This window comes from Heterocephalus glaber, unplaced genomic scaffold, assembly GCF_053883595.1.
Source record: "Heterocephalus glaber isolate CG9 unplaced genomic scaffold, H.glaber_assembly_v1.0 deba00001004, whole genome shotgun sequence".
Classification (NCBI taxonomy): Eukaryota; Metazoa; Chordata; class Mammalia; order Rodentia; family Bathyergidae; genus Heterocephalus; species Heterocephalus glaber.
The window spans coordinates 6,914,252-6,942,139 of NW_028258179.1; the positions used below are offsets into that span (position 1 = coordinate 6,914,252).

Consider the following 27,888-nt stretch of genomic DNA (forward strand, 5'->3'; position numbering starts at 1 on the left):
TCGATTTATCTTCGCCTTGGTAAGGTTGACAGGGTTAACTGCAAGGTGAGTCTGCAGCCAGCCCTGAATGTGGACCCGGTAAAGATCAGAACACGTGCCCTTGTGTTGCACGCCCGTGTGTCGTGATTCGCGTGTTCTGAGGGCAAAGCTACCCTGCCGCGCGGGCTTCCGTTCCGGGTTTAACTGTCCCGGTGCAGGAGCTCCCTCTGCCGGGCTTCTCGTGCAACAGGCGGAGGCCTCTGCTCTCTACCAGCGCACTCCGTTCGCAGAATTCACGAATGGGTGGAGGATCCGGCATGCTTTGCTGCAGCCGTACTTGTTACACCCGGAAAGGGCCAGGCACCACGGGCGCCTGTAGGCTCAGAGCTTGGGCCGCTGGGTCCTGTCTATGAACAGCGGCTCTTTACCAGAACCGGGTTCTGGGAGCCAGGTAGGGTAGGAAGGAGTGTGAGCAGCAAGCTGTGGAAAGAATCACGATTGATGGACGAGGTCAGAAACAGAATCCGGAAAGCCCAGCCAGATGAGAGGCGGGGAGGAACCAGTTTCCGTAGCTCATCCAGCGGCAGGCAGGGCAGCCACAACTGGAGAGTGGACCGGAAGTGGAGAAGGAGGAGGCCAGCGCCACCAGAAGCCGGGTGGCCCTGATTGCAGGCCTCTACGGAGGAGAGCAGTTCCTTAACGAAGAGCCCTCCCTCCATTCCTAGAAGTCTGAGGGACTGGTGGGCCTCCAGAGTGCCCACCGCGCACGGCGACTGTCCCCAGTCCTGGAGCATTGCCGGCCTCCGGCGCTTGAGACAGGTGGAGGTGACCGAGACACCCGTGCTGCGGAGGCCTGGGGCTGGGCCGAGGGCGGGGGCAGAGGACAGGTAGATCTGGGGCATTTGAGGGTTGCTTCCTTCCGGTCACGCGAAGCCTGGAGATGAAATGGATCCGTGATTCAATTATCCGTGTAAGTTCACGATTGTAGTGAAAAAAAAGTTAGCATGCCTTATTTCCAATGTTTGCGAAGCAGCTAGACTCGTTTTCCAGGTTCTCATTTCCCCAACCATTGCTAGCCTGAGCATTTTATGTCATCATTGCTGATTTGGGTAAAAAAAAAAAAAGAAGAAAAAATAGCAGAAGACTTTTTTTGTCATTCAAGTCTTCACTAATAATTATCAGGCTCATTATACACTAGATATGAAAATTCAGAAGGCATTACATTTCCCATAAATATTACTTTCAAATCTAATTCTCACATAGGATTGTTTTCAGTCTCTCCCTAATGCTTAACTGTTGTGTACTAAGGGAGTGGTATCAAGGCACCAGCTTTTGGAACTTGCCTCAGGACTAAAATGACAGGAAGGTCTCATTGGTGCCAGATCTTTCTAGCTGGGGGGAAAGAAAAGGCTGAGTATGCAAAAGTTATTTCTGATTCTTTAACAATTCAATCACCCTAATTAAATGTCTACTGTAATAGCTGCAGTGAGGAAAAAATGAGTAACAGTAAACATCAGGCTATCAGAGGGCTGCACTGTGAACTGAAAAGGGTTTGATAGAAACTTGGCTTCCTCTGGGTCTCCCTGCCTCCTCCTGCCCAGGTGAGTTGGGGCACCTGTTATGTTCATTTAATTAAAATCTACTTGGCCGGACCCAAGAGAGCGGCGAACAAATGTGCTTTTGTGCCTCTGTGAGGTCCTGGCTCTCTCGATGACTGCAAAGGAGCACAGGGTGGGTTGGCGCCTTTCCTTCTGATGCCACAGTTGGCCTTTGGTGGAGGAGCCTCCGTGCAAATTCGGCAACGCTTCTGACTAGAGACTTCAGGTGGCTTGCCAGCAGCAATGGCCACTGGAGATTAGACCTTACTGCCTCTGCTTTACACTGTGAGCCTGTGACCTAATGCTGCTGCGTGCAGCCCAGAGAATTCCCGTCACTCTCTTGCTCCTGCCCCTTCAGTCTCCGAACATGACTTCCTGGGGTCAAGGTGACCAGTGGAGGAACACAGTGGCCTCTGGCTTCCTTCTCGCCTGGCCCCTCCTGGACACTGTTGCCCCTCCGTTCTTCTTCAGCAGGCCTGGCTAACTGGCCCTGTCTCCCCTCTCTTTTCTGGTCCGAGCTGATGACGCTGCAGAACAGAGACGCTCACAGGGTCAGAGTAGTACCAAGCACCAGGTCCTCTGAACGCGTGTGTGCAGAGTCCCGCTCCCCTCGCCTCTCGATGGTGACCGTCGGACTCTGCGTGTGCCTTCTCCCTTGTCAGCAGCCCACAGGGCTGGGGTCCTGTGTTGAGCCCTGGACGTGGTCTCCTCCTCCCTCACCCGTTAATCCCATCTGCATCTCACAATCCCTCAGTCTCCATCACCATTAAAAACCAGGAGATCTCTGCCTGCCTTCTGTCTGTCATCTGTCTGTCTGTCGTCTGTCGTTGGTCGTCTGTTTGTCTCTCTCTCTCTTTCTCCTCCCTCACTCTTTCCTTCTCCCTCTCTGGTTTCCAACAAGGACATCTAACCAGTGCTAACCATACACAGGCTTGTTGCATTTCTTCCCCTCTGCCTCCCCCTACATCCAGTCAACCAAGGACTAGACGATCCTGCTTTGGAAATGGCTCTTGGCATTTAAACTGTGAGAGCTTTGAAATAACATTTATTGGTTTTTCTTCCTCTAAAGACAGCTGTCTTTATTTATGTCATTGAATGCAGATACTTACTTCTGTTTTGCATGGAGAATGGGGTACTTGCCTCTGTCCTCTGCCTGGGAGCTGAGGAAGAGGGGGCAGACTGGACTGCCCTGGACCTAACAGTTCATTCGTGGTGAGTTCGGGGCAGTGCTTCCCGGAGCAGCCTCAGGATCCCCTCATCTGTAGCTGGGCAGGTAAGCTCTGTGGGATGGGCCTCTTATCCTCCCGGGTAGGGAGGTGAATCTGGCTGAGGTCTGTGGCTGCGGCAGCTTTCTTCAATCCAGCTCTTACCGAGGTGTTCTGGAAAAAGACGGAGGAGTTGCCATCCATTTGTCCAGGTCCACAAAGCAACACTGTCCGGTCACAGGGAGGTAAGAAGGGAAGGAGCTGAGGGTCGAGCCCAACCTCAGCCTGAGCCGCAGCCACAGGTACATCGCACGGGCTTTGTGGCCTACAGATGGAATATGGAGGGACTGTCCTCCAGGCAACAATATGAGAACCGAGGAAAGAAGAGACCCACAGAAGGGCACCGGAAGAAGTTGAAATGGCGATAGGGCAGAAACTAAAGGAGAAGAATTTGGTTCCTTTTCTTACTTTTGATATTTTTATTGTAGGCAGAGACTTTACAATTTTTATGGAGGATCCAGCTCTTTAATTGCTTACAGTTGAGCCTCTCGCTCCAGAGAAACTGAGTTTCAAGGGAAGGAGGGAAGGACTGAGGGTACCATTTGATGGGAGAACATCTTCCCGGAGCAGCAGTCCATGCACTGCAGAGGAAGTCTCTGCCCGCCGAGACCTCTGCTTAAGGAGCCTGCAGGTGTCAGCGGCTGTTCCTTATCTCAGAGGACTCTTACGCCTCTCTGGAACCCTGAGCAAAGAGACAAAGGCAGGAGGGGTGGGGAGAGAGGGGGAGGGTCATGCGTTAGGGTGACAGTGCGGGGCAGCCAGGAAACCTAAGGTGAAGGACTGCAGGGAGACTCCAGGCTTCCCCAGGGAAGGACACAGCTACTGGGCTGTTCCCGCTGCAGACCATGGAGTGCTTCTGTGCCACCCAGCCCTGTACTCAGAGGCCCTCAGGTCCTGGGAGCAGCTGGGGCCGGAATCCCCCGAGACGGAAGCCTGGTCCTCATTCCTCGAACACCTCTCTGGGGGCTGCCAGCTGCCTGCAGCCTCACCCACTATCCTGCTCAGAAGGCTGGCTTTGCTCCATTCTCCCCAGCCTGCACCCCGACACCAGCTGGGCTTTGGCATCAGCCTCCTGGGCCTCTGACTGCAGGACAGCTGCTGAGCGGCATCTTGCTGACCGAGGTTCAGCCCAGCTCAGCCCACTTTTGATGGTCAGGCTCAGGCGGAAGAAGCAAGACCAACTAGAAACAGGAACTCCAGAAAACAAGCCTGCTGTGTGTCTACCTGGTATGACCTAGAGGGAAAAGGTAAAAACAAAAGCAAAGGAAAGAGAATAAATTTAATTTCAATGATACCAAGAGCTTACTTATTTCTTATGAAGTTCTAGCTTGTGTATAGAGTATCTTTAAATTTTGTGGACCATGTCATTTGTTAGTTAATTTCCTCCTTGCTGGGACACAATACCCAACACCTACAATTTAAAGGAGGAGAGGGTTGTTGTGGCTTACAGTTTGTGGGGGTTTTAGTCCATAGTTGGCCAGCTGCAAAGCAGGATGGGATGGCAGAAGGGCCTGGCTGGGGGAGAGCTGCTCATGGCATGGTGAACAGGGAGCCAAGAGTCAGGGGAGGAGCTGGGAAGGGAGAGAAGCCACCCAGGCCACGCCTGCCGTGATGCCTCTTCCACCAGGCCCCGCCTCTGCATAGCAAGTCAGCTGTAATGTTGTCAGGATGCAGTCACCTTCTGAAGGCTCCGCCTAGCAGTGCAGGAGGTTCTTGGGGGGCATCTAGATGTAAACCCTGATGTCACTGTTAACGGTTTTCCGTAGTACTAAGCAGGCAGAATAATGAAAATAACAACGATCCTAGGTTTTTCCTTGCCCCAAAATTCTTAAGTTCAAATATGAAAATTGGGCTGGACAGTGGGGCAAATTACTGATTCAAGAAACCAGGATGAAAAGCATGAAGCCAGGGCCGGGGATTTAGCTCAGTGGTTCCCCCGCCTGCCCTGCAAGCACAAGGTCCCGAGTTCGATCTCCGGCACCAAAAAAAAAAAAGCATGAAGCCATGTTGCCAAAAAATTGGCTATAGACAGGGATCTTTCCTAAAAACTTGTTTGTGCTGGCAGGAAATGGAAATGTTCATTTGTAGAAATATTATTCACTCATCTCAGATACACCCATGCAATTAAAATTTGCAGAACTATTTAAAGAGAACAAGATGAATCTGTATGTTGATAGGGTGGAGTAATCCAGATTTTGATAAATTCAGAAAGCATAACACACAAATGTTCCCGGTGTGTATATATTTGTGTGTCTACACACGTTTATGTCTGTATGCATTAGTAGATGTGCATTTGTGCATACATACACCTGCCTGTGGGTGCACGTGTGTTACACAGAGAGAGATATGGGATATGTGATGTGCATGAGAATTTTCCAAGAAATATATTGGAAACCATGGGTGGCGGTCATCTCTGGGAAATGAAACTGAATATGAGGAAAGGAGACTCATGGGTCATTGTAAACCCTTTGTGCTATTTGGATTTGTTTTCTATGTGCATGAAAATATTATTTTCATCACAAAAAATCCATGAAACTCCACTTAGCTAATGAATGCATACAGAAAAAGAAAAATTGCCTGCATAGATACATAGATTTCAGAAGCCCTAAATTTTGTGCTGCATTGTAGAAAAAAGAAAAATAAATATAACAAGTGTCCAGAGGATGAATTACCACGCTGGCAAGTGTCACATATCCATGAATAAGCGATTCATGCTCAGAGGCCTGAGATCCATAAAAGCAGCCTTCCACACAGCTGGGTACAGGCCGGGGAAGCATGTCTGGGCCGGGTTTACGGGCAGCACCAGCATCTTTCTCCTCCTGAGCTGCTCAGCTGCTGCCTCAAGGTCAGGCCGCCCAGGTGAAAGGAAACGTTAGCATTGAGACCTGCTTCCCGTGGAGGTGGAAGCGGCGAAGACATTTGGCTCCGCAGAAACCTTCCACCTTTCAGGACGGTGCGACGCTGCCCAGGCCCCAAGCTCTTGTCAGACTTTGAAATGGCTCTCCGAGGCCGACCCTGACCTAGAAAACCACACTGAACACTGCCCGGGATCTGGAGGGATCTTGTGCTATTATTTAAAAATGAAGACGTCTCCCTTCTGCTGTGGGAATGCAAACGATCTTTCCTAATGACATTTAATCTACGTGGCATTAACACTTTCCTGCGTGAGAGTGGTGGAAAAGCAGCTTCCTCACGGAAGTCCTGGGGGTGGTGGAAAGTTGGGTGCTTAGTGGGTCGTTTTTTTAAAACACATTCTGTGTTGTTCTAGGCAGACCCAAGCAACCACGGCCAGGGCAAGAACAAGAACTGAGAAAGAACTGGAGCTTTTACATTGATGCATGGCTCAGGCATACCTGGGCAGAGTTTCCTACACAGCAAGGACACCTTTCAGCTGGAGGTGCTGGCACATGCCTACGATTTCAGCATCTCAGAGACTTGGGCAGGAGAATCATATGTTTTAGTTCAGCCTGGGCAACTGAATGACTTAGCCAGTGCTATCTCAAAATATGTAGTTCAGTATGAAGGTCCTGGGTTCAATTGCCAACATCATATGTATGCACAAAAAAGCCTTTTATTTTTAAATGATGTACAATTGTGCATTGTGTAAAGATGTTTTGGTCAATGACCAGCCATACAGACAACAGGTGTGTGATTGGCTGCCTGTAAGTCACTCTGCAATGTTCACGCAAGGAACGGGTTGTCCAGTGATGGCATTCTCAGGAGGTATCTGCTGTAAGCATGACAGTAAATTATTTATACACAGATCCTTTTTATCAACGCAAAGTAGAGATGTTCTCTACTTTGTTAAATATATGCAAAGGCAGCAGACACTCTTCCCCTTCAGACCTCAGTGCTTCTTGTTGAAGTGATATTGTCCTAAGAAGCCATTCTTCCGGATCACTTTGAATGTTTTTTTTTTTTGGTACCGGGAATGGAACTTGGGTCCTTGTGCTTGCGCAGGAGGCAGCGAAACTGCTGAGCTAAATCCCCGACCCCACTTTGAATTTTTAATGAAATTCTTAATGAAATTGTTTGATGAACCAAAATGCATGGTATCTGGCATTGTCACTCAGGGAACAATTGTGTATGCCAGGATAGTCAAACTTGTCATTCTGACTGGTATTGATCTTATTTGCTGCTGTCAAATTGACCCTTGCCCTCTCCACAATGACTTCAGGAAACACATTACTGCCTGCCCCCAGCATCATGAACACCCAAGCCAAAGAACTTTGTCAGCAAGTTGAATCCACCCAGGATCTGAAGGCATTGTCATTTGTTTGCTTTTTACATTCTACAAACTTCTATCATCCTCCCCATTACAGGCAGTTGAGAAGGTTGTAAAAAGCTCAGCAAATTCTCCAAAGGTGTCCTGTTCTTGCAAGGTCAAACTGGTGATATCTCCATTTCTTCTGATTTTTAGGGATTTTCCTCTTTTTTTTTTTGTTTGTTGTTGTTGCAGTCCTTCTCCAATAAACACCTTCTGCAACAAAGAACATTTTAAGTCTTGTCTTTAGATTGTTGAACTAGACCTACAGCACTGCTATAATCTCTGAGAAGTCATTATGGGAGGAAGAAATGAGCAGGGGTATTACTGTAAGAAGCCAACTTATATTCTTTGCATGATAACCTTGTTTACTCAGATGCCTCACTTTTCTACTTCTTGAGCTATTTGCCCCAGCACTTTACTTGGCACGAATTACTGAGCACGAGAGACTTTCCCGTCTCAGGTCTCAAGTGTGTCCATGGTGGAGTACACAGGAAGGTGCTCACCTGCGTCGGGGTGTGTGTGTGTGTGTGTGTGTGTGTGTGTGTGTGTGCAGAAGTGCTGTGGCCCTGTTGTAGACGTCTGTTAGGGTGTGGGTGTGCTGGGGTCTTCTCTCCTCAGTGCATCCCCCATCATCCAGACACACCCGGAACTGTGCCGAACAAATCTGCCAGTGTTTCCGGCCTGCCTGCTGTGTAAATAACCTTCAGGGTAGTAAATGGTGCCATGATATTGGATTACTATTCAGGACAGAATTTGGCTGGAAAGAGATACACTGATGAAGGGGTAAGGAGAGAAGTTGTATTTTGAAACATACTATGTCTTAATCCATTCAGGAGGCTGTAACAGAGCACCACGGACTACTTTTCCTCACAGTTCCGGGAAGCTAGAAGTCCAAAGGCAAGGCACTAGTAGATGTGGTGTTTGGAGAGGATCCACTTCCTGGTTCACAGGTGGCACTGCTCTCTCTCACCTTCCAGGGCAGAAGAAGCAAATTCTGGTCTTTTTAGCCCTTCTAAGGTCACTAATTCTATTTATGAGGGCCCCACCCTCATGACCAAATCATGACCCTAAAGTTCCACCTTCTGATACATCACACCAAGGATCAGATTTCAATCTATGAGCTCGGGGAGATTCACTCAATCTGTAGTTTACATCAATGTACAAGATTTAAGGGCAGATTTATTAAAGTGACATGTGAGAGGTGGGCCTAGACGTATACAAAGCCTGAGTGAAAATGAGAGCATCAATTTTACTTTAAAACTTGGGAAGAAAAACACCCTACTCTTAAATATGGGTATATTATGTTGAGGAATGCCAGTTATGTACGAAATTTATGGTAAAACACAAAGCTTCCAAAGACATTCCCACTGCTGGCAGCTCTTTCAGGCTGGTTCCCGGATCCCCAAGGCCGTGTCTATTCTCCTCTGCCACTTGGGGAGTTCAACAGGAAAACATCCAAGAAATCCTGCTCTGGTGTGTTTTCTCTGTTTACCAATACTCTGGGCAGATTTTCCAAGGCAACATACTACCATGCAAATACCACTTTTTGCAGCACAATGGAGGTGCTTTAGGAGCTGAGGGCATCTGATGTAAATGAAAACAAGACCGAGGCCTCCGTAGCTCTGCACTCTTGGAGAGTTGTCATCTTTTATTTTTATCTTGGACACACAAGCTTGAATATAAAGGCTCTGAAGGAAACTGCCCCAGTGGCACATTACTTTTCAAGAGCAAAAACTCCACAAAGAACAACTGATGTTGAAAAACATCAAAGCATTGGTGTGGGGAAGAATATGCAAAGAAGACGAGACACTGGATAATCCAAGTTCTTCCTCTGCAGCAATGGTCAAGTTAAGAACAGGTCGTGGCCGGTCTGAGTGGTAAGACGGTGTACAGGCCTGCAGACACAGAGTTGAGAGTAATCATCTGAGCAGTTTTAGAAATGGCAAGATTGGTTCAGGGGCTGGGAGAAGCTGGGCTGCCGACAGTGCTTGTGGAAGTTCACTGTGAGTGAGGATCCTGTGAGTGCTTCTTAAACACGAGGCTTTGGGGAGCCTTCCCTAATGTGGGCTGGAGGGCACAAGCTTTACCCGCACCTCGGCGGGGTGGAGACTCAGCCTCCTCCTGCTTCTTACGGAGAAAACCCGGCCTGCAGGGACCTGTGTGGGCCCCGTTGCTCTGCGGTAGAATGGAAAGTCATTTTCCTTGAGAGAGATTCTATATTTCTCTGGCTCCTCAAAGAGGCTCTAACTAAATGACATGGGTGGGCTCCAAGAAGGAGACCCAGTAGCTGAACTCTACAGTCACAAGATAAGGAAGGAATGGGGAGAAAAGGAGAGTCATACAAATTGACAGGGCAATTTTAGCTCAGCAATAGAAAAAAATAAGTTTGGGTCCTAAAATAAGTTAACATATTGGGCAATAAAAAGGAGAGAAGAGGTACTTTATAGATGTTGCAGGGCACTGGCAAGCAATGTCTCCGGGACCTTCGATCTGTCTCCTTGTCCACAGCTGGCCGTGGTTATGACAGCAGGGAAGCGCGTGTCATGGCTGTGCGGCAGCCGCAGGAAGTGTGGTGTGTCCTCAGCCACGCGTCCCTGGAGACTGACCAGGAGGTCCAGAATGCCAGCAACTCTAATCGGGGGACAGACAGATCTGCCTTGCTGGGTTCCAGGAATGTCTCCCACCCACCGGCGCTCCTAAGTGCTTACAAACAGATGCCAAAGAAAGGTTTAAAAATATCGGCGATGGCAAGATTTAATCAGAGCCCAAAAGAGAAGCACCAAGAAAGAAAAGGAGGAGGAAGAGGGGCTGGCGCCCTGATTCCTGAAAAACAGATTCCTCGTACAAAGAAATTGTCTTCTCTACGTGATCAGACTCTGCAAACGGAGCTTTCTACAAATGTTGCTATGGGGTTGCTATGCACCGTAAGACCTGCTGGCTTCAATAGAGAAGAATCTCGGTGAAAGATCCCCAGGCGAGGGACAAAGACACAGGCTGCCACAACCCTTGTGAGTTCGAGCGTGGGTGGATACGGCTCACTCTGCTCTCTGAGCCCAAGCCATTCCCTTGGGGTCTGATTTGCCCTGTGCTCTCCCCCGTGGGCTTGATGCTCTCCTACAGGGCTGTGGCTTGAGACGTGCTCACCTCTACTCATGGTTCCTCATGAAAGAAGAAGGACCTGGCCCTCCCTCCTTAATAAGAGCCCCGGGCCTTACTTACTTGGGATGTCAATCTGATGAACAGACTCAAACTTGCTCTGACAGAGCTGCCCCTCAATCCCCAGCCTCCAGCAGTCTGGGGTTTTGCTTAGCAGGGAGTCTGCCTGGGTCCTAGGGCTGGAAACACTAAACTGAGATTCAAGAATTCCAATGCCTTCCTTCTCCTGGACCAGGTTTCCAAACTCTGACTGGTTGTGGTTACAATTTTGAGCACACTGAAGGCTCAAAGAAAAGGAAGTCATTGCGTTTGTCTCTTGAGATCCAACAGCTCTGAAATTGGCCCCAGCCAGCTGAAGAGAGGTGGAAGAGGGGCTGGTTACAGAAGCAGAGGTGTTGTGGAGGAGCCAGCGGGCACAGGGTGCTCTTCACCGTGTGAGGCCATTGGGCAGCTGGGTAGGGTCAGCAGGTGTGCTGGTGCCCAGCTCCTCCTAGACGACCACCCCGGGCAGGGAGAGGGCAGACAGATGGGCACAGACTCCAACCCCACTGTCCTGCGGCGGGATCCTCAGACAGTGGCTCCAGTTGGTGGCTGAATCCAACCAGTTCATAGTTCTCTATGAGAAAATCCTCATGGCAAACTCCGCCTGGCGTAGACGTTCTATGATTTTAATGCACTACTTCGCTCTTTTTCATAGGATTCTATTCGGGCTCTTTGCTGCTATATTTGTGAATGTGATGAGTGTAGCATTTCCTTTTTTGCATCGTCTTAGTAAGCAGGCGGTATTGGTATTGTGCTGGCTTTGTAAGATTTAGTGACCTACATGAAGAAAACTACAGAACTTTCCCAAGAGATATGAAAGAAGGCTTTAAAAAATAGACTAAGGTATTTAACACCAGATGGTAAAATCATTTTAATGTTAATTCCCCCCAAATTAATATTTCGTTCAAGGCAAACTGCACCATCCCATTGGAATTACCCTTTAAAATATGGTAAAATGAAAATAAAGTTTATATAGATGGAAAAAATAGAAATAAGAGTAATGTTGCTACACTTAGGTGCTGAGTGCATTTTCTAAATGTAAAGTATATGGATTTAAATTTTTTAAAGATGTGGGTTTCTGTTTTGCTTTGTTTAGTCATTGTTACTGGTTTATCATGCACGAGGACACTGTCATGGCAACTGGGGACTGCAACTGCCAAGTTTGCTTCTGATCGTTCAGTGAGTTCTGTTTGTAGCCTATAGCAAGCTGCTTTGCTTATTCCTTGTAGGTGAAGAGTTCGAGTTGTAATTACACAGATAGATCATTTCTTATCCAAAAAAAATGTTTTTTTTAACTTCTTTTATTACTTTTTTATGATAAGATTTTGTTTGTTTGTTTGGTACCAGGGATCGAACTCGGGTCCTTGCACTTGCGCAGCAGGCGGTGAAACCATTGAGCTAAATCCCCAGCCCCATTATCCAAAAATTTTTTTGTCTACCATATTCTTAGGTATGTTCTCTCTACTTGTTTTGCCATAAAGAGGCAGTTCTGTGACAAACCTTCCACACAACCCGGTTTCCAACAATTTTGCCCTGTGCTTTTGAAATCTTTCCTGTTTGGCTTCTGATTTATTTAGATATAAAGTTCCATGACCGGGAGCCCTTCCTTCCTGTAGAACCTTTTACTAATACAAAATTATATCTTTTGACCATTGAATGCTCTTTCTCTGTCTCTTTTTGCTTTTTGAACATCTTTATTCCCATCTCTATTTCATGTATGTTTGCCAAATATACTTTTGCTTTATTTAAAAAATTTTTTAGCTTTTCTGAGTCATTTTATATTTATACTTTATATGTGCCTTATTATCAAAATATCTTTAGACTGAAAAAAATATTCTGAATTTGCCCTTTTGAGAGGAATTTAATTAATTCATGTGCATTTATCATAAGAGGAATAAATCTGATCTACATTTAAGAAATTGTTTGGTCTTAGTTTTCATTTTCTTTTGCAACATGAATATTGTTTGGCTTGCTATACTATGCTTCAGTAGTCTAAAAGTTGGCAGGCTTGTTCTGACTTTACTAGTCTTTGAGAAATTTGACTCTTAACCAAAAATAATTTTATTGTGGAGACAGGGTCTCGCTATATAGTTCAGGCTGGCCTTGAATTCACTGTGGAGTCCAAGCTGGCCTTGAACTTGCTGAAATACTCCTGCCTCAGCCTCCCAAGTGCTGGAATTGCAGGCGAGCGTCACTGAGCCCAGCTTCCTAAAAATAGTTTTAAACACAAACCCAACTGATGACTGTTATCAGCACAGCTATTTTCTTCCTCTTAACTGTTCTCTACTTATTTTTTTGTAGTTTCGTGTCTGTTTCCTGAGTCCAGGGTTCAGTGAGTCATCCACAGGCCCCAGGCTGAGGGGCTGGGCAGGGGTTGAGGCGTTCTGGTGAGTATCAGGAGCTCCGGGGTTGTGAAGGCCACGGGCAAACTGCACTTTGGACTTTTCCCAGCTGGGAAAAGCTGCAGAAGGAACACTTGCCCGACTGCCACAAACTCTGTCCACGTTACCTTCTCATGCAAGAAGTGAGACCCTTCCGAGGATGAGATACGAAGTGGGCAGGACAGGGGCTCCGGGCAGTGTGCAGCGATCAGGGGCCACACACCTGGAAACGGAGGGCCTGAGAACACAGGAAGCAGCAGAAACAGACACTCGCCGCCTGGGAAGGAGCCGTGTGGTGCGCTGGGGGAGTCCTTGTGGGTGTGGGGAGAGGTTGAGACCCTCAGGGAGGTGTCAGCCATGGGGGCAGGGGTGCTGATGAGGGTGACAGAAAGCACAAAGCCTGGAACAACCAGCAGCTCGTGATCCACCCAGTAGATACTAGCCAGGTTCTTGGATGCAAATGAAGCTCAACTCCACCTGCTGTAGGTGGAGGAGGAGTTTGCCAGACAGTTATGGGGGATCTTGGCAAAGCAAAGGGCAGCTGAACACCCAGACTGGACAGGTTTCAGCCAGGCTCAAGGGATCAGGAGGCCCAGACTGAGCTCAGGTTCCCATCACAGGGAGCCCCCGGGGAGGGAGATGCTTTGTCCCTGTCAGAGGATGCATGATACACTGGGGACACCATCACTCTGCCCTGGGGGTCACCAGCTGCACTGCATCCTGTCGCTGCCCCCGGGATTTCGGTGCTGCTTGCTGCAGAGTCAAAGACTGGAGCTGTGCTTCATTGCTTCATTTTCCGGCCCCGGGTGCTGGCCTCTGTCCCGAGGAAGGGGCGCCTTGCTAATCAGCACCCTGGACTGAGGCAAGCCTGGGGCGGGACACCCGATCCAGCCCCATCACGCACTGGCCTCAAAGTGCCGTCCAATCCGAGGAGCCAGGATCCAGCTGTGGGTCCCGTGGTGAGAGGTGCACGCTAACTCCCCTGCCTTCATGCTGCAGGCACCTGGGACGTGCCCGGCGTCCCTGTCGCAGGGGTAGCATGCAGAGGGTGGGGCCTTGGTGAGAGCAGGATGAGTGACCGTTGTCCTCCTGAACCTCACGAGCCAGGCCAAGACCCTGCTGTGGCCCCGGGGTCGGGGTGGCTTTGGACTTGACACAGATGACACAGCCAGCACTCCTATCCGCTCCCCCACTAGCCGCCCGACATGACTGACAGCTCTTGGCGAGGGGAGCGGTCTGTTGAACTGTGGGGGACTTTTCCCACCGCCTCGGTGCAGTGCTTTCCCAGGGGCTGTGTGACCCACAACAGTGGGGCACAGCCTCTCACCTCAGGGCACAGGGAGGGCGCCTGCGACCCAGAGCTGACAGCCCAGGGCCAAGGCCGTGTCTGAGGACAGCAGGGGTGGAGCGTGCTGTCATCCTCCGCCTCCGGGCACTGACCTTGAAGTTGAACATGTGCAGCCTGACCCTGCTGTGTGTTCCGCAACCAGAGAGGGCGGGAGCCCAGTGCCTGGGATTCAGCCACCACAGCCGGAACGCGCAGGCAGAGGGACCCCACCCCTGCACCCCAGCCCCACCACTCCGGACCTGGGAGGCACAGGCAAGTCAGAGGAGCCCACTGAGCTCGAGATGCTCAGGTTCACCGCCACAGGCTAATCTGATCCACCAGTACCTGGGATTCAGGGCAGCCAGGCCCGACACCTGGAGCCCAGGAATCCTCGGACGGACGGACGCTGAAAGGGAGGGGTCAGGGGTGCTGTCTGTGTTTTGGAGGTGGGGGTTGGTAAGTCAGTCTTGCTCTGCAAGGAAGGAGAGAAAGAGAAAGGGAGGGAGGGAGGGAGAGAGACCATCAGTAAAGTATAGGATGAAAGCAAGCAAAAACTCAGTTCCGGGCAGTAGGGAGATGGCGGTGAAGCAGCGAGGCCCAGCCTGCCAAGTCAGAAAGTCTGATCTGACCCCCAGGCAGGGGACGTGGTGTTTGTGCCTCTGACAGGGGAGGGAGGAGCCAGCCCTGCCCCTGTGCCTCACCTCCCTGGTGGGGCTGCGTTCTCAGGGGGACCACTCACTCTGATTGCCAGTCTGCCGTTACCATGGCAACCGGGCCTCACAAGCACCTTGGAGGGTGAGCCAGGAAAGATGGCCCCAGAATCGTTCATCAGAATGCCTTAGGGAGACAGGCAAGCTCAAGTTGGCAGGGAGAGGGGAGAAACGGCGGCCAGCTGTGTCAGCAGCAGACCTGCTGCGGCTGCATTTCCTGGGCTGTGAACTGAAGGGCGGTTTCTGCCAGGCAGTCTGCAGACCGGGAGATTCTCGCTGCATCCTTCTAAGGAGGCTGGTCTTCCGGAGTCTGCTTTCTCCATGTCAAATGATGTGGGGTTTTCAGGTAAAAAATGTTAAAGCTCTTTTTTGTAAACGCAAAGGAAGGCAGGCATGCAGATTAGCTGAGAGAAAGAATGAAAAGGCTGTACGTCTGTGAAGTGTCAACGCCAATGCGTCTTCCTTTCCTCTGCCTCCTGCTATACTCACTCTGGGGCCGGCTGGTCCCTGTCTGGGGTCACGCAGAGCCCCCTCATGTGCATGCTGGCGTGGGACCCTCATGTGCTCCATTCCCTTCTGGACTCTGCTGCCCAGGCTGGACCTCTGAAAACCGAGATTCTGCTTCCCCAGCTGCCCCTGTCCACAGCACGTGCAGAGAGAGGCAGGAAAGCAGGAGGGAGGGAGGCTCGCCTGGTCCTCCCCACTGCCCACTGCTGGCTCCACCCCTTCCCTTATCACCTCGAAACCTGGCAGCACACACAGACCTGAGGCACAGCACAGCCAGCCAGCACTTCCTGCAGAAGGGACTCACAGCAGTGCCTCCTGCTCAGCTCGGTGTGGCCTGGGGCTGGTCCTCCAAACCCCTGGGTTCTCAGAAGCCCAACCCCTTCCCTGGTCTGCCTAGTGGAAGAGTGTAGCTGCTTCCCCTGTTCCCCTCTTGCCTTCTTAGCTCTCCAGCCCCTCTTTAATGGACCCCTGTAGTCAGGAGCCAGAGCAGCTCTGCTTCCCTAAGGATGAGTATGATTCTGTGATTCATTTCATTCACACACAGCTCTCCCTTTTCGTTTTTATTCCTGCCCCTAAGTCTATGATGGAGAAGCATAGTCCTCCCCACCTCCAAGTGCTCATTGTGCAGTTAATGCTCCTCTGAGCAGCTTTGAACAGGATCTTCATCCTCAGCCACAAGCATTTCTGCAGGAGAAACTGCCAGAAAGGGAATTCCTCCACCAAACAGCTGTGATTATTAAATTTGACCAGACTTTTCCATTGTTTCCTAAAGCCTACACCATCTACACCACTGCTGATGACTACTTACTTCCCTGTCTGTTCTCTGACTGCCTCCACCCCTCGGGAGAGTGCACCACCTACCTGTCGGATGGAGTCGCAGAGTCACCAGTTATTCTTACTCTGTCACCTTCCAGTAGCTCCTATGTCCTATTCCTGTTCAAAGTCTTGTCCTATAGCCAAAATCTTTATCTCCAGCAGAGGCACATGGACTTGATCTCCTACATCCTTTTGTGAGATCAACATGGTCTTGCCTCTGTTGAGGTGGAGGAGTATGAAGATTAAAGGTTGACCAAACCCATGCCAACCCACATTGTTTACCGTGACTGCCGTAGCACCTTTAAATTACTAAATGTCCTGCTGGCCTGTTTCCTACTGAAGAATAAAGTCACAGTCTAAATTCCTTAGTCCATGTACTTGAAATTTGCCTTAGACAAAGAAGTGCTAATATTTTTCTTAACCCAAGGAGAAAATTCTGATTATGTTCTGTTGACTCCATAAACATATGTACACACATGTATGAGTCAGCTTTCCCACTGCTGGGCAAAATACCCAGCAGCCACACCTGGTGGAGGAGAGGTTTAGCAGAATCGTGTCTTCAATCCATGGTCAGTGGCTCCAAGGCAGGAACAGCATGGCGTAAAGGAGGGGTGGCAAAGGCCTGTTCAGTTCATGGGTCAGGAAACAGAGCAGCGGACAGAGCCAGAGAGGAAGGGGAGGGACCGGATACAGCATCCAAGGCGATGGATCCACGACCCACCCCCTGGGCAGGCTCCCCTAATCTGGTAGGCGTGCCTTAGCCCAATGAAGTTGATATATCAGCATTAACAATCCCAACAAGCAAGGCTTTGTTATTTTCAGCCCATATGGAAGGTAACTAGGTAAACATGCACAGAACAGTAAGAAAAATAAAGCCCATTTTTAGTGTACATTTTGCTCCTTAAAAATACAGACTGAAGAAATTGTCAGTGACCAGGGAAACACCTCTTTTATTGTATTGGGTGCTATAGGCTGAGCTCTGGAATTCTTGGTTTGGGGGAGACTTTAGTACAATATCCATCTGGTTCACTCATGTGCAGGAGAGTCACCCTATGCCAGGCGGCATGGCTGGAGCTGTGGATGCACTGACTCTTCAGTCCTGACCACAATCACAAATGCCCTGCAAACCAGGGAAGAACTCACCTTGGATCACTCTAAGCCACTTGCTGAGGCAGGCACTGCCTGAGTGGCAGGGCCAACGTGGAACCAGCTCCACTGAAGACCACGCATCCCGGGCCTCTGGGTCCCAGCTGCCCGCTAGGAGGACAAGGCTCTGTCTTCCTGGGTCCAGCTGGCCCTGCACACACAGACCTGCCAGGACAGCACTGACTGGAGCCCAAGTCAGAGCTCCATCCCTGTTGGACTCCAGGACTCCACCCAGGCCACCAGCCACACCCGTCCTCCTCTCTGGGCCTCCAGGAGCACTTTCCCTGCAACACCTCCCCACCCTCCAGGGTGAAGGATTGTGGGCGTCTTATCACCTCTGGACTCCAGAGCCCAGGCCCGTCTTAGTCAACACAGGTGTCACTGGGCACCCGAAATGGGGCGGTAAGGGTAGATAAGGCGTGGGGTTAGGGTTGGGACAGGGGAATCCGTCCGTGACCTGGAACAGGAGGAGGGAGCTGAAGGAACCCGTGGGCGTGGCCTCCTTCTTTGGTTCTTCGGCGACTTCTGACGGAGATCACAGAGTGGAGGCTCAGGCTGGTCCCATCCGCCTCCCTCCACTCAGCTCTGCCTGGCTTCGGCCTTTCTTGCCCCATCCCTCTGCTTGCCGCTCTCTGGGCCTTCTGGAATTTGGGCTGGAATCTGTCCTCCAGGGTCCGGGTCTCGGCACAGAGTCATCTGGGGCAGAACTGGGTTGAATGGTGAACTTGGCCTTCTGTGGAACAGGGCGTTCGCCGATGTGATCAAGGACACCCTGGGTCAGCATGGGCCTCGCCCAGGGACTGGGGTCTTCACAGAGGAAGGCGAGCGGGAGGGGATGAGATGATGCAGCCGCAGCAAGTCCAGGAGCACCGGGGCAAAGCCGCCTCCCCGGGCCTTCAGGTGGGCAGCACCCTGCATTTGCCCTGATCCTGGAGTCGTCCTCCAGCTGTGAGGACAAACTGCTGCTGCTTCAGGCCACTCCACTTGCGCCGCCCATTTGGGCAAGAGCCCGGATGACTGATGACGGCGTGGGCCCGCCGGGTGGGCTGGCGCCGCAGGCCGTCCCGGCTGGTGTCACTGGGAGGGCAGTGGAGGCCAGGCTGCAGGGGCTGGGAGGTCAGTAGGAGGGTGGACACCCCAGGGGGTCTGCAGCGTGTCCCCTCTGCCTGGAAACGCACACAAAGCTCTTCCGGTTTGGGCCACGCCCCTCATGAAACAACAGAGGTCTCGGCGGGGCGGGGCAGCCTCGGCCTAGGCTCTGGGCCCTGAGAGCACCCAAGGCTCTGAGCACGACATCCGGAGATCTGGTGTCCCGGGCCCTCCCCTGCCCAGTGCAGAATGACGGACAGCTTCCACTCAAGGCAGGGAAAGCAGAGGCTTCCAGCCTAGCACTGAGTAGCTCCGCAGATTCGTAAGAAAACAAGGTGACCGAGACTGAGACGCACAGCCCGGCCTAGCAGGCTGGGACCCTGGGAGCCGGAAGGAGCTTGCTTGGCACTTCCACCCAGAAAGGCCACCTTGAGTCAGAGGGAAACCGACTGGGCAGAGGGTCTTAACAATCTCCTTTTCTACCCCAGAAGCCTCTGCGACCTTCAGATTCCAGTACTAGGACGTCATGGTCACTGATCCCCCAAACAGGGCCAGGCCCCCAGCGTGGATCCACAGCCGGAGGTTTTCAGGGCCACAAGGGAAGCCCACAGACAAGTGACAAGAAACGCAAATGAGGAGCCCATTCAGTGTGTTTAGAAAATTTCCATTTAAATTGCTAATCAAGCTGAATCCACTTGCGGATGTAGAAATCAACATGTACATGGATTATGTGGAGAGCTGCACCCAGTCGTCTGTGCGAATAGAAGTTGATCCCCCTGGAAGTCAGCCGCCCGGGGGGTTGGAGCTCCTTAGGAAGCCCGGAATCAGCTCTTCTTGGGCATTTCTCAGAACAGAAGTCCTCCAGCAGATGTTATTAACAGAGTTTCACACACACACGGCTCACACTGAAATAAATCTGCGAGGAGCAGCATCTCCCACCCCCCAGGACAGCCTGATGCAGGCGGGAACCCCGATTCTGCACAACCCCTGAAATGGAGAGCCACCCATCGCTGTTCATTCAGGGCAGTGGTTCCAGGAGATGGATGGGAGAGACCAGGTTTGCTGGCAGAGCCGTCGCTGTCTCTGACACATCCGTTGGGAAGTGCTGCTGCATAGCCAACTGTGAGTTTTGTCAGTACAAATTTAATTGCTTACACTTTCAGGGGAGGTGACTCCCACACCAGTAAGTACGGAAACAAATCCCAGCTGCTCCTCTTACCGACGACAGACACCCCATTCCACATAGCAACTGCTTTGCGGGCCTCCCATCTGTCGTGTGTTTACTGCAGGAGGACAGCCTTCCGTCAGACTGAGGAATGGGGACCACTATGACACCCCTCCAATCACTGCTGGGTCCTCTCTCCCCTGCTCTATGACCTGCAGTTGCTCCCTGTGGCTTTGGCCCTGAGAAAGGGCAGGAGGGGTCATTCTGAAGGGAGGGGACGGGGAGAGGCTCAGTGACAAAGATGAAGATGGAAGCACCGTAATAAAGAGAAGAGGGCGAATTTAGGGGCCCTCTGGGAGTCACCTTGGATTTGAAATGTACACAGTGTGTGTAACGCTCCTAACTTGTTTGGGATTGATCTGGAAGGTGTTCCTGCATGAGCTGAGGCTGGGCCAGGGGCCTCCGCTGGGGCAGGCATCACGCAGATCCGGAGCAATCCTGAGGTGGTTCGCCAGCCGGTCCACACAGGCATGTTACTCCCAGCCCTCGGTGTCATCTGTACGCCAGTCACAACTGTTGGGAGAATTCCGTGAAATAGTCCCTGTCAACCAAGAATTCAGAGGATCCTTCTTGTTAATCTTCTGCCCTTCTGTATGGCCGGGGAGGAAGAAACATGGAACGTGCTTGCCACAGCCGGGTGTGGTGGTACACACCTGTAAACCAGCACTTAGGAGGCTGAGGCAGGAGGAATGCCACGAGTTCAAGACCAGCCTGGGCTACATAGTAAGTTCAAGGCCAGCCTGAACTGCATAGCAAGACCCTGTCTCCAAAAACAAAACAAAAAACAAAGCCATGAACAAAAGACTAAGAAAAGAAGACTAGTAATTGTCCTTCAAGGTGGACGACCCAGCCAGGGAGGGCAAACCCAGCCCACAGGGCCAAGCCAGCCCCTGCCTGCTTCTGTGAGCAGCTTTATTGGAATGTGACCACACCTATCCTTTTCCACATTGTCCCTGGCTGCTTTCATGGTACAGGGCCAGAGCTGCATTGTGACAGAGACTCATGGGCCCTCAAACCGAAGGTGCTTACTGCCTGGACCTGGGGACAGGCTGCAGACCCCTGCTCTAGGAGTGGGCAGGCCAGGGCAGGGCGTCAAGCAGAGCACCAGACTGAGCACAGAGATGTGTCCAGGCAGGGAAGGCGCAGGTGGGTCTATGACCAGCTGCAAACACGTTAGGAGCGTGACACGCACTACTTATCTAACAAATTGAGGCTGCCTTCCAAAGGGCTCTTACACACGTCCCCTTCTATTTATCACAGTGCTTCTGTCTCGGTCTCTGTCTCCATGCCTCTCCCTGGTCTCCTCCCTTTAGAGTGACCCTTTCAGCCTTTTCTCAGGAGCAAAGCCACAGCCAGCCTTCTGAACGATCCAGTCTTTCCACGGTGTAAAGCCCTTCTGTACCTGTAACCGGGCCTAAAATAATGCCCAGTGCTCATGCCTCACTGACTGTATACTCCAGGCATGTCCCTGACATAACATATGCATTATTTTGTTGACTCGTCCCAAGACACTACTAAATATTATTGTTATACTAAGGCTTAATAGACAGAGAGCCAGAGGCCCAGAGAGATCTCCAGAGAGCCACTTCCCACATCAAACCTGGGTTTTGGATCCAAGAAGTGTGACTCTCTGCAATAGCCAGTCCTCAAGATGGCCCTCCATGGTCCCTACCTCCTGCTACTCGCACTGTTCTGTCGTCCCCTTCCACACTGGGTCAGGTTGGTGTGACCAGTGGCCTGTGGAAGAAATGGTGGTATGAGACTTCCAAGGCCAGACAGGTTTGTCTCTGGGATCACCTTCTCTGGATACTGTGGTATTGCTAGAGGACTCTCAGGGCTCTCTGACAAAGAACAGCCAGACAGATAGCCAGTAGCTAAGGTTGTGAGGTAAGCTTGTAAGGCAAGCTGTTTGAGGGAGCCATCTTGGAATGAGGAGCCATCTTGGAATGAGAAGCCATCTTGGAATGAAATCCTGGAGCCTTGAGGTGGCCATAGCTGTGGCAACTCTTTGAAGAAATCTTAGGAGAGACCTAGGGCAGAACCACCCAGCTAAGCTGTCCCCAGTGTCTGGAGCCACAGAAACTGTGTGATGCAAATGTATGGGTTTTTTTTCCCCTCACACTGTAATAAAAATACAGAAAAGAAAATTTCATTACTCACATACATTAACTATATTAGGTATTTTATTTTTTAAAATTTATTTTATTGGTTCATTTCAGGTATACAATATAATGACATTCATCACTGGAAATTTGCACTTTTACATAATCTGTCTTGGTTCTTATTTTTTCCCCCTTCCCTACCCTCCCTTCAACCCCTCCATCCCTCCCTATTTACAAAGAATTTGTTTCCACTTTTTCATTTTCTCATATTAATTTCATTCCCTTCTTTCCTTTCCCCTACCCCTCCCACTTCCCCTTCCCCTTCCCCTTTGCCCCTTTTCTTCCTATTTCACATTATCTATTATACATTTTAGTCTTTATTTACACTTTTCAGTTTCTCACACTAGAGAAACTATTTGGTATTTACACGTGTGTCCTATTTATTTCACTTAAAAGTATTGCCTCAATGTGGATCCATTGAGCTATAAATGTCTCTAATTTTTCATTTTTCATGTCTGAGTAGTACTCCATTTTATAAAAAAACCCCACATTTTCTCTATCCAGTCTCCAGTTGATGGGCATTTGAGCTGTTTCCAAATTTGAGCTATTACAAACTGTGTTGCTATGAACATGGGTGCACATATATCACTGTGGTAGGATTCTTCTAATTCTTTGGGGGAAGATCCCCAGCAGTGGAATAGCGGGGTCAAATGGGACTTCCAGTCCTAGTTCTTTGAGGTATCTCCATACTGATTTCCACAGTGCTTGCACCAGTCTACACTCCCACCAGCAGTGGAGCAGGGTTCCTCTTTCCCCACAGCCCCACCAGCATTTGTTGTTGGTTGATTTCATGATAGCAGCCATTCTTTCTGGAGTGAAGTGGAATCTCAGTGTTGTTTTCATTTGCATCTCTCGAATGACCAGTGATGTTGAACATTTTTTCATATGTTTATTTGCCATTTCTACTTCTTTGTCTGAGAAATGTCTGTTCATTTCAGATGCCCATTTTCGGATTGGGTCTTTAAATTTGGGAGGTCTGATCTTTTTAAGTTCTTTATAGATTCGAGATAGTAGACCTTTGTCTGAGGAAGAGCAGGTGAAGATTTTTTCCCACATTGTGGGTTGTCTCTTCACACTGCTGGTGGTTTCTCTTGCTGTGCAGAAGCATTTTAGTAAGAAGAGATCCCACTTGTTGATTGTTTGTGCTAGTTCATGGGCAACTGAGGTTTTGTTCATAAAATCTTTTCCTCCACCAATGTCTTCAAGAGTTCTACCTAACCTCTGTTCCAGCCAGTTCAGCATTTCTGTTTTAATATTTAGATCTTTAATCCATTTTGATTTTAGTTTAGTGTATGGTGAGAGATATATGTCCTGAATTCATTCCTAGAAGTAATCATCACCTTGATCCCCAAAGCAGAGAAAGACTCAACTGAAAAAGAGAACTATAGGCCAATCTCACTAATGAACATAGATGCAAAAATCTTTAATAAAATACTGGCAAATAGAATGTAGAAGATCATCAAGAAGATCATACACCCTGGCCAAGTGGGATTCATCTCAGGGATGCAGGTATAGTTCAACATACGCAAGTCAATAAATGTAATATACTATATCAATAGAGCTAAGAACAAAAACCATATGATTATTTCAATAGATGCAGAAAAAGCATTTGACAAAATCCAACACCCATTCATGATAAAAACTCTAAAGAAAATTGGAATAGACAGCCTCTACCTCAATCTGATAAAAGCCATCTATGAAAAACCAACAGCCAATATCACACTAAATGCTCAAAAACTGAAATCCTTCACACTAAAATCAGGAACAAGACAAGGATGTCCACTGTCACTACTCTTGTTCAATATAGTTCTGGAAACATTAGCCACGGCAATTAGACAAGAGAAAGAAATAAAAGGAATAAAAATAGGAAATGAAGAAGTCAAATTGTCTTTATTTGCAGATGACATGACACTCTATATAGAAGACCCCAAGAACTCCACCAAAAGTCTTCTAGACTTCATAACCAAATTCAGTCAAGTAGCTGGTTACAAGGTCAACACACAAAAATCAATAGCTTTCCTCTACACGAATGACAGACTCACTGAGAGAGAAATAGGGCAAATAATTCCTTTCACAATAGCATCCAAAAAACTGAAATACCTAAGAATCAACCTAACAAAAGAAATCAAAGACCTCTTCTCTGAAAACTGTGGCACTCTGAAAAGAGAGATTGAAGATGATATCAGAAAATGGAAAGACATCCCCTGCTCCTGGGTAGGAAGGATCAACATAGTGAAAATGGTCATACTTCCAAAACTGTTATATAGATTCAGTGTAATCCCAATTGAAATTCCAGCAGCATACTTCACAGACCTTGAGAAAACAATCCAAAAATTCATTTGGAACAAGAAGAGACCCAGAATAGCAAAAGCAATTCTAGGTAACAGAGACATGGCAGGGGATATCACAGTCCCCAACTTAAAACTATACTACAGAGCTACTGTCATAAAACAGCATGGTACTGGCAAAGAAACAGACCTGAGGACCAGTGGAACAGATTAGAAGATGCAGAAACAACTCCAGACACACTGAGCCACCTCATCTTTGACAAAGGAGCCAAACACCCTCACTGGAGGAAAGATAGTCTCTTTAATAAATGGTGCTGGTGAAATTGGGTTTCAACTTGCCAAAGATTAAATGTACATTATTTTAAACTGCAAAGGTAGCTGTGTATGGTGCTACGTGCCTGTAATCCCAGCATTCTAGAGGCTGAGGCAGGAGGTCATAAGTTTGAGCTCATCCTGGGCAACTTGGCAACTTAGTGAGACCCTTTCTCAAAATAAAAAATAAAATAAAATAAGAAGTGTTAAGGATGTAGCTCAGTGAGAAAGCTCTGAGTGCAATTACCAGTATTGCAAAATAAACTACAAAGGTTTATGGTAATGTATTACAGAGCAATGAAAATACATTCTGCAACCCTCACAACAAACTCAGTTCCCAAGTCCATTGGGCAGTATGCCACCGTGTCCACTACTGCCTAGGATGGTGGTCAGTTGGAATTTTTAGGTAGAAAGCTAAGCTTCATATGGCTGGGAGAGGCCAGCCCAGGAAGGGGAAGGTGTGCCCAGGCCTGATGTGAGCTTGTGCCCAACACGCTCCATGGTGGTAGGAGGTCGTGGGTTGGATCAGGTGCCCCCCGGGACACATAGAGATGAAATCAGAGGGATGAGAGGGATCCGACCAAGCAGGGTCCAAGAGGTGAATTTAGATCTTTGGTTTTTGGTCTGGAGGGCCCAGACCAGAGCAGTGACACCATTCCACTCATACTTAGTGCCCTCCTTCCTGCTAGCAGTAACTGGGGAATAGAATTTAATAATAGTAATCACTAGTAATATCAGGCCACTGACAGCTGCGAACCAGGCTTTATGGAGCATCACTTCCCTGGACTAACGGCGTTCATGTGATGGTCACGAACAGCCCCATGTGTCAGTGGGGAAACACAAAGCCGCCCACTGCTGAACACAGTGAGTGAGTTCAGGCCCTGGGCTATGTGAAAAGATTCCCAGCATTACTGGTCATCGGAAATGTGCAAATCAAACCAGGAAGAACCATCTTCCACCCTTAGGATGGCCATCTTCAGATGCACAGGAGTGAGTTGTTGGTCAGGGGTTGGGGCAAAGGGACCCTTGTGGGCTGTTGGGGGGAATGTAAATTAATGCAGCTCTTACAGAAAACAATATGGAGATTCCTCAAAAAATTAAAACTAGAACTACCATATGATCCAGAGATTCTACTTCTAGGTACAGAGACAAAGGAAATATAATCAGTGTGCTGAAGACTTACACATACTCTCGTGTTCCTGGCAGCATTATTTGCAATAACCCAGATTTGCAAGGCTTGGAATCAACAGATTAATGGATAAAAAACGTGTTGTATGTACATGGTAGAATATTACTCAGCCCTAAAAAATAAAGAAACCCTATCTTTTGCAGCAACGTGAACGAACTCAAAGACACTGTGTCAAGTGAAATCAGTCAAGCGTGGAACAACAAATACCACATGATTTATATGTGGAGGCTAATGAACTGACTCAGAACCACAGTGGATTGGTGGCTGGGGAATGAGAAACCGTGGTCAAAAGGTACAGAGGAGGGCCGGGGATTTAGCTCAGTGGTTCCACCGCCTGCCCTGCAAGTGCAAGGACCCAAGTTCAATCCCCGGTACCGAAAAGAACATAAGGTACAGAGTCTCAGTTAGACAGGAGATATGTTTTCATGATTTACCCCTCAGCATGGTGACCATAGTTAATAAAAATGAGTGGGATATTTCAAAATTATTAAGGGTCGATTTTAAGTGTTCTCACTGCAACAACAACAAAAAAGCTAAGTAGGTGAGGTGGTGGATGTATTAATTACTTTGTGTTAATCTTCCTACAGTGTCTACATGTATCAAAATGACACTGTGCCCTATGAATGTACAATTATTATTTGTCAAGTAAAAATCGATTAATTCAGCAAATTTAAAAATAAATAAAATTACCCCCAAAAGGGTTAAACATGGACTAATTAGCAAAGAAACTAAAGTACTCCTCTTCAAAACAATCCTTCTGCCAGATCAACCATACTGAGTGCTCGCGACTCCTCCTTTGATTCCTTCTTTTCCCTGAGTAGGAGTTATTGTCTTTAAGACTCTTGGGAATTTTTCAGTGAGTTCCCTGGAAGGAAAAAGGGTCTAAGTTACTTCTGAGGCCCAAAGCTTCAGTTTTTCTTAAAAGTACAATTTTAACTTTCTACCTATCTTAATTCCTTCTGTCTTATCTCCCCAGCCCCCAGACTCGATCCTTTATTCTAAGGCAGGTGGGAGCCATCTTCTTACAGCTGCTGCAGGATGGGGCCTGACCCTGTCTCCCAGGGGTCCTCTGAGGACCCTAAGTATGGCAGTGTCAGACCCACCCCTGCTGATGTGGCTCCTCCTTACCGCAGGGCCAGTGGGGCAGGGGGTCAACACAGCCGGGGCCCCAACACGGGTGCTTTGAAGACTGGATTCAACACCTCCTCCCACACAAAGGGCACAACTGGGGCTGCAGTTTCCACGACGACGCTCCGGCTCATCCTACGAATCATGCAGCATAAGATAATTGCAAAGTTATCACACAGAGTTGTGATTGTATTATAATCATTATTTGGGGGGAATTAAAATCCGAACCTACTTTTGAAGGTCTTCCAGGTAATTTATTCCAGTATTCCACAGAGTAAAATATGTGCTTTAGAGTAGCTGAGAAAAAAGGGAACAGGATTTAATAGCATCTAATAGCATCTCCAACACTGTTGATTTGGCCAGTGCTAGGGAGTCCGTGTGTCCCACCCACCCCGTGCACAGAGCCTCAGTCCTGCAGCGGAGTAGGAGCTGGGCCGGGGGAGGGCTGGGCCCTGGGGTGGAGCCATCAGTGCCTCAGGGCCTCCCCTGCAGGAAGGGTCCGTTACCCTGGAGTTTGTCCCCTTTCTCTTTTTCATTCACCCTCCCCCCCACTTGCCTCTCTGCCTCCCTGCCTCACTAAGGTGCAGAATGTGGCCTTCACCAGATGCAGCCATTTGGATTTTTAATCTCCAGAACCAGGAGCTAAAATCACCCTCTTTCTTTATAACTCAACTAGCCTCGGGGGCCCTGTTACAGCAATGGAAAGCAGACTAAGACACCCACTCCAGCACTGCTCCAAACAGCAGCAAACAAACGCCACTGCCCGTCTTGGTACAGCGGACTCCCTCCACCACATCCACCATCACAGAAAATCCCCATTCCTGTGTGCTGGAGAGAGGTAAGAAGGTGGATTCTGGGAATGGTTCCCAAGTGACTTCACACTGCCTCTGCCGAGGAGCCTGTCTGCTGAATATCACACATGCATCAGTGACCAGCCCTCTGCAGCCCTGTGAACACCCCTGGCTGGCGGAGGCTTGGCCTAGCCCGGACTGTGCATGTTTTCTTGGCTTTTCTGCCACTTGCAGGTGATGCTCCGGGAAGACTCTGAATTGCAAACTCCTCCCGTGTAGGCTCTGAGCCGGGGAGGGTGTGTGTGTGTGTGTGTGTGTGTGTGTGTGTGTGTGTGTAGCCCACTGCGAAGGCCGCAGTCGCATCTCCGTATTTTACAGATTTTTCACAAGAACAAAACGGGAACTGGGCCTGCCACCTCAGTGGGGAGGACTCTCTCGGGGGAAGCCGGTCTTACAGTGGAGTCAACCAAGGCGCAGGTTCTTGTCCCCCGGGGGATCAAGCAGCCGGGC

The 27,888-nt window shown here is 49.2% G+C and overlaps 1 long non-coding RNA gene across 5 annotated transcripts; it reads left to right on the plus strand.

Annotated features, from left to right (window-relative positions):
• The first annotated feature begins 80 nt into the window (after nucleotides 1–80).
• Nucleotides 81–27,878, plus strand: LOC106008014 (uncharacterized). Of its 5 annotated transcripts, none has more exons than XR_015450593.1 (3): nucleotides 81–949; nucleotides 2,679–14,288; nucleotides 17,089–27,878. It is a non-coding gene; the product is annotated as an uncharacterized LOC106008014 (long non-coding RNA). The 5 variants fall into 5 exon arrangements; XR_015450594.1 differs by lacking the exon at nucleotides 17,089–27,878 and adding an exon at nucleotides 16,005–17,082 and having other exon boundaries at nucleotides 2,679–15,071; XR_015450595.1 differs by lacking the exon at nucleotides 17,089–27,878 and having other exon boundaries at nucleotides 83–949; nucleotides 2,679–12,983; nucleotides 14,179–17,082.
• Nucleotides 27,879–27,888: the final 10 nt, after the last annotated feature.